Consider the following 15,277-nt stretch of genomic DNA (forward strand, 5'->3'; position numbering starts at 1 on the left):
CGTGTACTCCTCGTCCCCGTCTCCTGCCTCTGCTTCCCCTGACTCTATTTACTGCCCCTCTCGCTCGACCTCGGGCCTGTCCCCTCTGACCCGATGAGGTGCTTTGCTCAGGACTGTAGTCCGGATCAGAGTCTAAAAAGCTCTCACCACGGGGGCTCTGACAAGCAGAAGAATGAATGACATTTAGTAAGTCCTACAGAAAATGTAGATGTTGTAGCGTCCGTCCGGAAGCTGTAGGGATGAAGAGCCGATTCGTGAACACGTTGAGTTTTACTAACCGGTCACTGTCGGCCGTGATCACGCCAACCAACAAAGCAACAATCAATGTTTGAATGACTGAAAAACTTCCCCTCTTGTCTCTTCTCTCCCCTGCTCGCACTCTCTACACCTCTCCTGATGCCTTCACTAACCGTCAACACTGTAGGAATTAAGAGCATCTACACTGAACACGTTTAACAAACAGTGGAGCTGTTACAGTATTATATGTGTTATAACTTTTCTCCTGATATCGTGTCACCGGTACAACTGGATAATGCTAGAATGACAGTTGTAAGTACTAACAGCAGCCATATTTGTTTGTGTTTTTAACTTTCACTATGATAATGTTTTGGTGAGGACCGGTTTTGAATCAGTCACCATCATATGGTCGCAAGTCAGTGGCGCTCATGCATGGGAGCGGGGGGGGGGGGCGTCATTTTGGAGGAGGTCCGAGGGAGGAGGGGAGGGGTTAGATGGAGTCATGAGGAAATGCTACATTAAAATTCATGCTAGTTTTCCGAGACTACCAACCCCAGCTTTAAAAGCTAATTAAAAAAGTAACACCGATAATTAACAATTAAAGGATTCAAAAATATGTACTCAACTTACAATTTTAGCTAGCATGTTGGCAAGTATAGTTTTTGGAAAAACTGCCGAACTGATCAAAATTGTAATGCTAGTTAGCAGATTGGTGATTGGGCTAAAACTTTAGTAAATGGTCAAATTAGCGAAGACATTTCCAAGTGTAGACATTGCTACTATGATAACATGATAAGGATTTTATTTGAAGCATGTTGCAAGTATAGCTAATGTCAAATGTAGGACTTAAGCAAGATTGTATCATGAGCTAGCAAATGTAGCTAAGGTTGCAATTTGCAACACAAATTGAATTGTAAAATTAGCTAGCATATTTGCAAATGAAGCTCACGTTACATTCTTGGTCATTGTTGGTTATATTCTCAAGTCTTTCTAACCAGATGAGGCTGGTAAATGTGTAGAGCCAAGCTTTCTTTTATTTTATTCAGTTGCCTACAAATATTGCACAAAATCTTTAGGAGAATGACATCCCTGGCAGGTTTAATTTGTGCAGATTTTCTCATGTAGTTAATCTACTACACCTTCTGCAGTGATTTAAAAAAAACATTGCTCTGACTCTCCCAGCTTTTTTCCCAGCTGGAGAAACAACTGTTTACAACAGTTACAGCAGACCTTTTTGACCTTTTTGCACACACATATGATGAGATGTGTGGGCGATCCAAAGGTCTGGAACCGAGCTAAATCATACCACCCTCTGGATGGACCCTCTTCTCCTCTTTGTCCATCTGTCCTTCTGTTTGTTCTCAAATTTGCTCACAGTGTCAGGGTGAAGGGTACTGTCATGTAGCTGAACAGCCAGATAAGTCCCACTGTCTGTGCACGATTCATTTAACAAATGGATCCTGCAGTCTGGCTCTGGGCTTACAGAGAGCTGGGAAAATAAGATATTTTCTGCAGTACAGGTGTAAAAAGTGTCAGGTGTGGATAGGTGAGGCAGACATTATTCTACTATTGTATGTAACTCAAAGAAGTCTTGTGTGTAATGGTAGGACATTATAACACAGTAAAAATAATTTACAGGTTTGAATAGGTCACATAACCTCTTTCAAACATAATCCTGCTCAGTCCAATTTATTCCGTCTGATAAAGCAGAAACGCAAGAAAAAAAATTTACATTTCTGAATAATGAGTCCTCCAATCTAGGCCTCTCAAATCTTTCCCATCTGTCTGCTTTCCTTTGCCCATCTTCCAACAGTGGATTGGCTTGGGCGATCTCCTCTGATCACATCTTTTTCTCCTTTTTCCGACCCGATATGCAGTCAGTATGAAGCTGTCGCCTGCTGCTTCTTCCCCAAATCTTCTTCTTCAAAAGCTGCATTGTTGCCATCTGTCTCTGGCACTCTTCTGCACCTTCACGTGCACACACACACACTGGCTTAGCACCAGATTCTGGTCTTATCTGTTCAAGTGTGTTTACCACTACAGCACACCTTGAGCTTACGCTGCAGGTGCCCAATATTTTGCTGAGAGATTATTTGAAGGATTTGTGCTGCAGGTATATTTTTTTCCAATTTGGTGAGCACATTGAGTATAAAGCAATTCCAATTTACTATCTGAGATGCTCTGTATTTTTTTCAGTGATTATCTAACCTGATATAAAAAAGACAAACAGAATTCAAGCTGTGACTTTGCGGTCATTTCTTCCAGAGTTGTCTATCTTTGGTGTCTCTGTTTGTCGGTTATCCTGGTACACATAAAAACACATGTACTGCTGTTTAAAAGCATATATGAAAACCAAAGGGCACATATAATGTACAAGAATATACATAATTATGTGTCTTTTCAGATGCTCTTTTACCTGAGGGATGGTGTCCATGATGATATCTTGAATGTTTCCACTCTCTATTTTCAGCAGCTGGTCAAGTTGCACATCTGCCTCCTAGAGAGTTCAGGGCCTCTGAGGATGCTCACAGACAAACATTTGCTGTTTATCTCAAAACAGTCAAAATAACAGACCTAAATATGCAGCTCAGCCAACATTTAATTAGACATGTAACATGAAAAAAGGAATTGAGCTCATGGGAGAGCTGCAGGGAAATGACAAGAGAGCATCTCAAAGATTCAAACTGATTTTCTCCTGGCTTTTGACCACTTTCTTAAATTAAATCATCTTATTGCTAAGTATCCTCATCAGTCATTTGCAGTGCAGCTGGTAAATCCTACTAATTCTGCTAAGATCTTAAATGTTACACCACCCTTTGTAAGAAATATGCAATACCAATAAAAGGGTCACTTCTACATTTATTCTTCCAACATCTTGAACTATTGATTAGGAACAAAGGGAACAGGGTATTATTCATTGAGACAACCCACCCAAGTTTTAATTCAACCATCTAAACTGCATTTTAAAAGTATTGTAATGATTAAAGCCATCTGAATATCATTCACTTCTACCACAGATTAATTTTGGGACTGATTTTAAACACAACTTCAATTCCATTTTCCAACAATGAAGTCTTCTAGCACCATGAAAGCAAAGTGAAAGTACAATTGTTTAATTTCACAGCACCCTTTCTTTGTTGTCACCTGAAATGAAACACCCATTTTCTTCACACATTACCTGATTGTGTTCCAACCTGTAAAAACATATCCTGTGAGTGAAACACAGCTTACCTCTGCAGGACTGTTTCAGAAACTCTAAAATCAAATCGTTTGTATCCATCTATGTCAAAGATAGATGTATTATCCTGACAAGGCAATATGAAGTGCAGCCAGCAGGGGCAGCTGTGGCTCAGTGGTAGGTAGTGGGAGGTCAAGGGGTCGATCTCAGGTCCTGCTGACCACATGCCGAAGTGTCCTGTGGCAAGACAGTTTACCCCTAGTGCTGTGCCATCGGTGTGGATGGAATTAGTTAACATTGATGGGTGCTTTACTGCCAGCAGTGTGATGTGAATGAATGTGAATTGTAATGTAAAAGCACTTTGAGTGGTTAGACTAGAGAAAGAGCAATATGGATTACCATTTACTTGTCCATTTAACTACACTCATAAAGGCCTGTAGTGAAAATTAAATACATTAAATGCAAATCATTAAATGTAAGTTATTTAAAAAAAGTCAGCAGCAGCAACAAGCAAGTTTTTAAGTTACCATCATCAAAGACTGGGTCTTCTGAAGGATCCTTGACTCATATAAGTGGGATACATTTCAAGGAAGCACCTGAAATTTACAGCCTACAATTTCAATACTTAATTACAAACTAAAACTTCTATGCTCAAATGTAGTAGACCATTAGTTTAAGCTGGCGCTTAAACTATTTAATGGCTACTGGCAGGTAACACTGGCAACAATAGTTAACTAGATTCTCTGAGAGAATGATAGTATAGTAATGATAAACTATTACTGATATTATTTAACTTGAGAAGTTTTATTTAACATTACTGTGTTATTGTCACAGTAACTACTAGTTTGTATGAGCTATTGTTGTTGTTATTGCTGTCATTGCTGTCATTGCTGTCGGTCTGTCCTAGCGCTCTGCATCTCCTTCTATCCTTCATTCCAAGCCCAACAGGTGTTTAGCAGAAAATTTTGAGTTTTCTTCTCAAAAATTCATTTTTTTTTTATCTCTCCATTGGCCCTAGTCCTATTCCATATTGGACTGCCCTTCCACTGGAGAAAACAGAAATCAGGGCCTTTAATGTGCCCTCCATCAGAGAAAATTATATTTTGGGCCCCAGTGATTCCCTTGAAATGAAGAAAAATAAATTAAAGACCACACATGATACCCCTTTTGTGATTAAATACTATTTTGCAGCCTCCAAGGGTGCACTTCCAGTAGAACAGATGTAATTCACAGCCATAAAGATTACCATCCAGTGGAGAAAATATAATTCAGAACTCAATACCGTCCAAGGGTACCCTTCCAGTGCAGCAATAGAGGTTTAAGCCCATCACTGTTGATCTTTTAATGCAGAAAAACTATTTTAAGACAATCAAGAAAATGGAAAATGGAGTTCAGGAGACTCCACTGTGCGAGTGGGCTCTATGGATGACTTTTTAATGGAGAAAACATGATGTTTGATTAAAATACTTCACACCATCATCCCCCGACAAAAACAGTCCAATATATTGAATCATGAAGCACTGAACCTAATTGAAAGTTTTCTTTTCCATTGAGACAGTTAAAAGTAGTGATAAAAAACTCTGTTACATTGTTACTCGTCTTACTTTGTTGTTGTCTAATCTAAGACCATCATGTTTATTATTAGGGTCAGTGCTCATGGGTCTGTTGATGTGCTGAAGTGAAACAGTGACGAGTCTGTGAAGATTGTTATTTCATTGCAAAATATATCTTTGAGATTGCACATTAGCACATCATGCATTTAAATAGGGAACCATCGGTAAATATCAATTGTTACATTTATTATTATTGATCACTGTACAGTGTCAAGAAATCCACTGGATTAGGAGGCTTCTGAAAGAGAGACAATCTCACTTGGGTCCTTGTTGGAATTACACAGTTGCCTGATTTACAGCACAAAAAGTAAGTAAGTAAGTCTCTGGAATGTGATGTTTCAAAGATGTCGAAGGAACAGTAGGCAGTTCCTTTAAATATTGTTAACACGTATAGACTGTTTAAAGAGATTTATATTTCTGAATGAGTCTTGTGTAATACAGGACATCACTCAGGGATGAACTAGCCTCATTGTTAAAATTCAAGAAAAGGACAGCACAAAGATTGATCGATTTTTATCGCTACCACAACTTGAACTACAAGAAAAATATGACAGGCCTCGGAGCTGAAAGTATGAAAATACCGTTTCTTACCAAAAAAAAAGTAATCACTCCACCAATGTGTCTGCATACAGAAACATAAAAGATTTGCATCTTGAACTGCCACTTGTGTAATGACTTGAGGTTTGACATGCCACACCCCAATGGACTCTTGTGATGCGATGGCAAATGAAGTAAGTGATAATTATATTGGAGACACCTGAGCTCAATCAGGCACTGTCGCATTTTATTACAAGTGATTGTCCCCAGACAGTGGTAAGATGCTGATAATGAAGGAGTAAAACTCTGGTTTAATCCCTTAGTTTTTTTTAAAGTTCTGTAAGTAAATCACCTGCACCAGCCACAACAGACACTAATGACTACGGTGGTCCTGAAGGGCAAAACACAACAACATTTCACAAAACACGACGTCATCTCACAAAACACAATGACATAAAGAAAACACAACAACATTTAACAGCACATGACGACATTTCACAAAACAGAAAAGGTAGGGACAACTCCTCTTGTTTCTGATTGGACAAAACCAACAGCTTGATGTCATTTCCTGTTTCTACAACTACCACTCAGCTGAGTCCCTGCACAAATTTAAACTGAGTTGGAGGGGATGGAAGAGATCAGTCTGATGGTTGTGTGTTCAAATCCCATTAAGGGCTTCCAATGTGAGATGAAATTGAAACAGTTTCCTCACAATGTTGTTGAGTTGTGCTTTTAAATCACAACAACAAAGTGATGGAATGAAAAGACAGAAAAAAGCAAGCACTTGTAAGCAGCTCTGTGGTGTGATAGACAGGGCTGAAAGAGGTCTACACCACGTCCAATGCAAAAGTTGTGATCTGTACAAACATTTGAACACTTGCAGAAACTCCAAACCATTAGTGTGAACATATTGGAGGCCATGTAGGGGACATTGAAAACACTGATTGAATTGAGATCAGATTGCATAACATGACGCTCATACAGTTTAATTATAAATTTTAATTATAAATCTATGCCATCATGGACTTAAACAGTGTTTACTTATCAAACTTCAAGTAATTTACCAGGATGGAGTATCACAGTATTTAAATATTGCAGGACTCAAAGTGTATAATGCTCATTGATGATGGATGCTCTGGCATTGTCCCAGTCCTATGCCAATATCAAGATTGAGAGTGAACAAGTGCTTAGCAGCTTAAGGTTATCTTGCCCAATGCTGTCTTGTTCATAGACTGTTTTTAAAACCATTCAGCAGTGCCCCTAGAACTTGAACTTAGAACGTACCCTGCTTACCGGGACAAATACAGGTATTATCCACTGTGGGGTTTCTGGCTACCGGCTGCTACCTGCAAAAATCAGCAGACAGGTATCTGTTGAAATGTTATTTAGTTTTCTGCCTTAAGTTTCTTTCGGGATTAGGGTTATTGTCTTGGTTGTTGCCCTGATTCTCCATAATGAAACAAAGAGCTGCAGACTAGTTGATATGCATCAACATCCATGAGCTTCTTTGTGTTCATTTAGTAGTTAAACGTAGGAATAAAGAGGGTGAAATAAAAGGCTGATCTACATATTCACATGTAATTTATAAAGGAAACAATACCTGCAAGTGCTTACACATCATTGTATGTACTTTTGGACACACATTTTTCAGATGTAATGTGCAGGATGTATTTTCTGTGTTCTAAAAGTGGAGGGGTTTTTCTGACTTGTTGTCAAAAATGCTGTATATTTGTTTTTTTAGATAGCTAGTTTGAGCTTGGACTGAAGTTCTGTCCAGGAAAAGCATTATCCATATGGAGTGATCCTAATGAATGACCCCGTTCTAAAAATAGCCTTTTAGGAAAGCTAGATCAAACTGTCCTCTCTTTTTCGGGATGAGGAAGAGCAAGCACTCTGCCCAAAAACCTGTTTTCCATTTATCTGTGCCATTCGTTTGAATGTCTGTTCAAGTTCCTGCAGCCTGCACATTTATAAAACAGCCATTCCCAACAAGAAATAACACTACATTTGCTTTCAATTGAGCTCCAGTCGAGAGCTGCCCAGATGGCCCAATCAGAAAAAAGTCTGGTAGTTGCATCTGGAGCCAGCAGGCCAGATGGAGAGCAGTGCAGATATGGGTTGAGTCATAAGACGAAGATAAAAAAAAACATCCAAGAGTGAAGGACAGACACTCCACCTTTTGTGATAGAGTTGCTTGTGTTTCCTTTTTGCTATGATGTTGACACCTGGCCAGATGGCAAGTTAAACTAAAGTAAGGAGAAGGTTTCAGCATTTCTTCTCTCCAAAAATCATGCCACTGAAATCTGGTTCGGCTTGAAATACCGTGATGTTCATTCTTGAGTTTTTATTATCACATCCAATGCATTGTGTTTTTAGTTGGGTACCATTATAATGCAGATTTATATTTTACTTTCCTTTACAAGCATCACAATACGACAGCCTCTGCACGGTATCTGCATGAGAACCCTAGGAAAAAAGTATCACCATCCCTGCATTTTAAACTAAACTAGGATTTGTAACAGAAATAATTAATATGTAAAGGCAATATTTTCATAGGGGGTCATGGATGTTCGCGATCATAGCAGTGATCTCTTAGGATATACAGAAGCCTATAGTGGTCGTCTCAGAGTGGGAGGCTGGCTAAGGATTGTACCGCAGGCTCAAGCTTGAGAGAACTTATAGAAAACTACTGAACTTTCTTTCTCAGTGCTGTTGAGATTGAAATTTAAGGTTTTTTTTTCTTTTGGAAAAGCAATGGCCAACAGCATTTAAGTGCTCGCAGACCTGAATGCAAGCTTGCGTGGCCTGCGAAAGGGTTTAAAGTGCAAGAGACTTAAAACATGACTTCTCCATCTATATACTGTGCTATAGCTACTGTTCTTCTCTATCTACACTACTGTTCAAAAGTTTGGGGTCACCCAGACAATTTTGTGTTTTTCATGAAAACTCACACTTTTATTTATCAAATGAGTTACAAAATGAATAGAAAATATAGTCAAGAAATTGAGAATGTTAGAAATAATGATTTTTAGTTGAAATAATAATTTTGTCCTTCAAACTTTGCTTTCATTAAAGAATGCTCCCTTCGCAGCAATTACAGCATTGCAGACCTTTGGCATTCTAGCTGTTAATTTGTTGAGGGAATCTGAAGACATTTCATCCCACGCTTCCTGAAGCACCTTCCACAAGTTGGATTGGCTTGATGGGCACTTCTTGCGTACCATACGGTCAAGCTGCTCCCACAACAGCTCAATGGGGTTGAGATCTGGTGACTGCGCTGTCCACTCCATTACAGACAGAATACCAGCTGCCTGCTTCTTCCCTAAATAGTTCTTGCATAATCTGGAAGTGTGCTTTGGGTCATTGTCCTGTTGTGGGAGGAAATTGGCTCCAATCAAGTGCTGTCCACAGGGTATGGCATGGCGTTGCAAAATTGAGTGATAGCCTTCATTATTCAAAATCCCTTTTATTTTTTTTACAAATCTCCCACTTTACCTGCACCAAAGCAGCCCCAGACCATCACATTACCTCTACCATGCTTGACATATGGCGTCAGGCACTCTTCCAGCATCTTTTCACTTGTTCTGCATCCCACTAATCTTCTTCTGTGTGATCCAAACACCTCAAACTTCGATTCGTTTGTCCAAAACACTTTTTTCCAATCTTCCTCTGTCCAATGTCTGTGTTCTTTTACCCATATTAATCTTTTCCTTTTATTGGCCAGTCTCAGATATGGCCTTTTCTTTGCCACTCTGCCTAGAAGGCCAGCATCCCGGAGTCGCCTCTTCACTGTAGACGTTGACACTGGCGTTTTGCGGGTACCATTTAATGAAACTGCCAGTTCAGGACCTGTGTGGTGTCTATTTCTCAAACTAGAGACTCTACTGTACTTGTCTTCTTGTACAGTTGTGCACCGCGGGCTCCCACTTCTCTTTCTACTCTGGTTAGAGCCTGTTTGTGCTGTTCTCTGAAGGGAGTAGTACACATCATTGTAGGAAATGTTCAGTTTCTTCGAAATTTCTCGTATGGAATAGCCTTCATTTCTAAGAACAAGAATAGACTGTGGAGTCTCATATGAAAGTTCTCTTTTTCTGGCCATTTTGAGAGTATAATCAAACCCACAAATGTGATGCTCCAGATACTCAACTAGGTCAAAGAAAGGCCAGTTTTACAGCTTCTTTAACCAGCAAAACCATTTTCAGCTGTGCTAACGTAACTGCACAAGGGTTTTAAAGATGTTTCTAATCATCCATTAGCTTTCTAACGCGATTAGCAAACACAATGTACCATTAGAACACTGGAGTGATGGTTGCTGGAAATGAGCCTCTATACACCTATGTAGATATTCCATAAAAAACCAGACGTTTGCAGCTAGAATAGTCATTTACCACATTAACAATGTATAGAGTGTATTTCTGATTAATTTAATGTTATCTTCATTGAAAAAAACAGTGCTTTTCTTTAAAAAATAAGGACATTTCTAAGTGACCCCAAACTTTTGAACGGTAGTGTACATACTGTACTGTATTATAGTTTCAACATCTATTCCAATGGCTGCATGAAGTTAAACAATGGGTCACTATCCACACAGCTTACACCAACTTTTGCTCATCCTGATAATATATGCAGTTAATAACAATAATGTAGCTTTGTATCTTGGTAGACAGCAATCTCAGTAGAAAATCATACAAAAAAAGAGGAGAAAGATAACCTGACAGTTGAGATCATGTTGCAATATATTTTGGTTGGTGAAATTTTCTGCTTGAGGCCTCCTTCAGTGTAGAAACTTTGACAAGTTGAAAAGAGATGCCCCCATTTTCACCATGATCATCTACAATAATCAAACAACACCAGTCACACACTTTCACAGAAGTCAGGATCGGTCAAACAAGGGATGATGTATAGTGAGTGGGTGGTTGTGTGGGTTTCTTATTTGCATAACCATTTGTTCACTTGACATTCTATGATTTATTACCCAGCTATAACTAAAGCTTTAAACCATTTGGCACAAAATGTGCATCCAGTTTCACAGTCGTTCAGCTTTAATGGCAATGGATTCTCAAGTTACCTGCTATAATTAAAATTGGACTGAACATTTTCATTGAGGGTAACTTCATTCCAGGCGAGCAGAAACTTGCGCAGGTATATTTATGTCAACATTTGTGTCCTCATTCAGCTCTCCTTCCTCTAAGAACTTGTCTTCAACTACTGCAGATGAAACATATTTCAACCTGAATGAGGCAAAAGTCCGAACTCTTAAATTGTTGTTATGACTACAGCTTATGGTTTAAGTGAATTAAGCAATCAACAGCTTAGAGATGCACTCAACAGCTTTTGCTGCCACTGCCTGAATTGCAGGACAGGATTTTGTTCCACTTTCTTATCAGAGATGGTTTGGGTCCAGTAGCTCCTCAGACTGCTCTCACATTTGTATCTGGTAACTAACATCACTAACTGAGTCTCAAGACCAGTCTGAGACAGAAACTTAAGTGTTCGCTGCAATTTAGAAAGATGAAAGAAGGAAAGTACTTTTTTGCCACAGTGTCAATAGGGAGAGGTGAAACGTGGCACACCCCTTTCCATGGATTAATTTGACATGACGTGTGATCAGGTTGTCCATAGCTTTGCTTATTGGCATTACAAGACATTTTAAATGCATTTTCAAACTTTCTGAAACCCCTCAGTCAGTTCATGTTCTTTCACTTAAAAACTATGAAACCATGTTCTGTCTATCTCCTTCCTCTCTGTATTCAGCAGAAGGAATATTTAAATACAACTTTGCAACACAGACAAACATCCACTTCATCTACTTTTGGTGCTATGAGATAAGGGAGCACAATACAAATTAGCGCTCGTTATTTGGGATCTTAGTAGATCAGGCCCGTTGTGTCTTATCATGTTGCAAAGCATGAAAAGCAAAAGTGAAGCAAATTTCACCTGAGTTACATACACAAGTTTCAGGGCCCCTGTACACTCTTGTTCTCTGGCTTGGCTTTCTGAAGCAATTCACAAGAACAAAGCCATAATCAGCATCATCATCTTTTTTAATACCACTTGTTCTTGAACTGTGATGACAAGTCGTCTGCAACAAAGAGGTCTATAGTGATCAGATCAATAGATCTCCTTCAACGGCTGCAGCTCATACAGAATGCTGCTGCTCGAGTCCTAACAAGGACCAAAAAAGTAGACCACATTACTCCAGTTCTTAGATCTCTACACTGGCTTCCTGTCTGTCAGAGAATAGACTTTAAAATCCTGCTGATGGTTTATAAAGCACTGAATGGTTTAGGCCCAAAATACATTGCTGATCTGCTACTACTTTATGAACCACCTCGACCTCTGAGGTCATCAGGTACTGGTCTGCTTTCAGTTCCTAGAGTCAGAAGGAAACATGGTGAAGCAGCGTTTAGTCATTATGCACCACATATCTGGAACAAGCTCCCTGAAAGCTGTAGGTCTGCTCAAACTCTCACCTCTTTTAAATCAAAGATTAAGACTTTTTTATTTACCTCTGCCTTCCTATCTTAGATTATTTTAACCCACTTTAAATTAAAATTTTAATGTAATTTTTAATATATTTCTAATTTTCCTTTTCTTTTCTGTTTTATCATATTTGTCATTTTAATTATGTTCTTTTATGCTTGTCTGAATGTCTCCAATGCTTTTAATGTGTTAATGTAAAGCACATTGAGTTGCCCTTGTGTATGAAATGCGCTATACAAATAAAGCTGCCTTGCCTTGCCTTGCCTTCAACATCTAAAGGCTGATTTATACTTCTGCGTTGAATCAACGGCCTACCCTACGCCGGGGGTCCGCGTAGCTCCCGTACCTACGCCGTGGCCTACGCACGTAGCTGACGTGCACCTCCTCCAAAATGTAACTCCCCGTAGAGCCGACGCGGACCGCAAGCTCTGGGATTGGTCCGCTCGGCGTCTTTGTCTTTCCTGCATTTACAACACTTCCGGGATCCCGGACATCGGCTGCACATCAGCCGTGTATTTCATCTCCTCCTCTCTATTCTTCATGTAATCATGTCTGTATGATAAACAGCAACATATATCAGCTGTAGATTAACATAACACGCTCTGAAACTCGGTGGAAAAGTAAACAGAGATCGTAGCGGGACCGGAAGCAGGCGGCCGGCTAATAGAGAGACCGCACTGCCCTCAGGCGTTTCAGCGGAGAATTGCTGCGCGACACGGACACATCGACGCACAAGTATGTGGGGCTCATGTCCGCGTCAGCCCCTGCTGCGTAGGGGAGACGCAGAAGTATAAATCAGCCTTTACGAGTGTTTTACAATGATTTGAACCACTTACTGCCTCATTACAACACCCTGAAACAGAGTGCACAAGCTGTATCCCGGCAATAACTAATGCCCCTAAAGCTCACTTATTAGCGCGCTATATTCAATTAGTTACTTTTGTAGCAAAGTTAAAGCCCAAAAGTTAAACTTCTGTGTTTTACAGGGGGAAATGTGCAGCTTGTAGCTTCCTAGCTGCTGATTGTTAATTATTGAGCAATCAGATGAGAGAAGTCATGGCTATCTTGCAAATTCAAAAATGAAAAGTAGAGTCAGACAGGTGTGTAACATGCACACTGTTACAGCAAACATGTCTAACAATTCATGTGTTACAAACAAAGTGAGCCAACTTGTCTACCACCGCACAAATAGCATCACACAGACCAAGAACACCTCACACACCGGAGCATTATATAACAAAGCAACACAGCTCATTCTCCATTCTCCTGGGAGAGGCCGACAGCATATAAAGAGACAGACATTTGTAGTGAACACCCCCCTCAGCAGGAACCAGCAACACATTCTCATTCTCCAAGGATCCCCTCATGATAACTGGTGTTTTTCTTTACCCCAGCTTAAAAAGGTCAGGGCCTGACTCCGTGCTTTACACGCCCACAGTCGTTGTATTTCCTGGAGCGTGGTGCACCACCAGCTAGCCCACAAGCTAATTAATCCAACCTGCCTTACAACCACCCGTCAAGCACTTCATCAGCCCCGGTCAGTAGCTGCGGTAAAGGGTCAGTGCTTCTCAAACGGCCAGGGTGCCGAAGCGTGAACAGACCACGGTGGAAACAAATCCAGACTAAGACGGAGGTGTCGGTTACGTGAGAGCTTATACATACTGTCATACATACACACTTGTCTGGTCTTTTGGTGATTTTATGTCGCAAATGTCTTTTATAAACCATTTTTTTCTTTCTGCTCTGCTTTCTTTAATGAATTTCATTTATTTCAAGAGTGAACTGATTACATTTAAACTGTAAATCATTCAATGTAACACCCTCAATTATTTCTCAGTGTTGGAGGCACAAACTCAGACTCACTGTGTTTGCTACATGCAGCTGCAGGGTTAATATTACATTGACCCTTCTATGGTCAATACAATTGAATAGATTAGCACTCTCATTTCTACAGGCTTAGTGGATGCAGGCTTCACTGATCACTCACAGATCATCCATATCTACCCAGATCACCCGCTGTTTCTTAGCTCAACCTCATCTGCCAGAGGGGAATCAATAAAACATTTATGATTAATTGATTTGGTCTGATGAAAAGATCAAATCCATGCTTAATTAAATATGCGAGGCTTGCTGCAGTGTGTCTTTTTAAGAAAAATGATGGGCAAATAGAAAAGTGGTGAAATTAAAAATGTAAGCCAAACATAAAAACAAAGTTTAATAAGCTGTCAGACTTCTGCAAGAATAACAACACAGCAGCAGATAATACATTAGAATCAGTACAGACTGTGTGTGTCTAAATATAATTTTAAATCTTTTTTCTTGTGATCAAAATTTTCAGCAAAAAATCAACAAGAGACTGATAAATAAAGGTGGACTATTTCCCCAGGTGTTTTATGGTTTAAAGAGCCGTTAAGGCCAACACAGGCTACATCAGTGGATGCCCCATGCTGAGGCTGGACTACCTTGATAAACGAGCTGGGGGATTATTGCAGGTGGTACTTTTCTGTGCCTTGCTTTTTGTGGCCTTATCGATTGTTGTCTCTTTCAAGCACTTGTTAACACTCTATAAGGCAATTTAATAGGCTTTAAAACGACGAGTTAAAAAGGCTGGATGCAATTTAATTTCACCGTCTTTAGATTTTTCATGATGATAATCATTTTTGCCTGATTCATCTAAAAAGTCAAGTTGTCGTCCCACAGAAAATATAAATGACATGCTAATTCCTATTGTGCTTTCATTAGTGTTCTTCAAAATTAAAGGAGGGATGGTTGTTAAAGCACTTGTGAGGAGTTTTAACTGGATATGTAACTTTCACAACCCATCTTAAACGATGACTCAAGACGCATCAGGTCTGTTATCACTAACTCTTATCCATTTCTGTCTGTCTGTCTGTCTGTCTCTCTCTCTCTCTATCTGTCCCTGTCACTGTGTCTTTCTCTTGTGTGTGCGCGTGTGTTTCCCAAATTTTACAGGTTTAATGTATGCATTTTTACTTGTGTGATATACTGATATGTTGGTCCATGTTTATTTGGTTCAACTCTGGACAAGTGGTGGGCGTATCGATTCTGTGTTTTTAAATTAACAGTATATGTCATGGGAACTGTCTTTCAAGGGTTGCATTTTATAAAAAAAAAAAAAAAAAACTGAAAGTATTGTATCGGGTATCGAATAAGTTTGGTAACGTATGGAATCATAAAAGTGTGGTATCGCCCAGCACTACTCCGTACA

The sequence above is a fragment of the Notolabrus celidotus genome, chromosome 3, assembly GCF_009762535.1.
Source record: "Notolabrus celidotus isolate fNotCel1 chromosome 3, fNotCel1.pri, whole genome shotgun sequence".
Taxonomy (NCBI): Eukaryota; Metazoa; Chordata; class Actinopteri; order Labriformes; family Labridae; genus Notolabrus; species Notolabrus celidotus.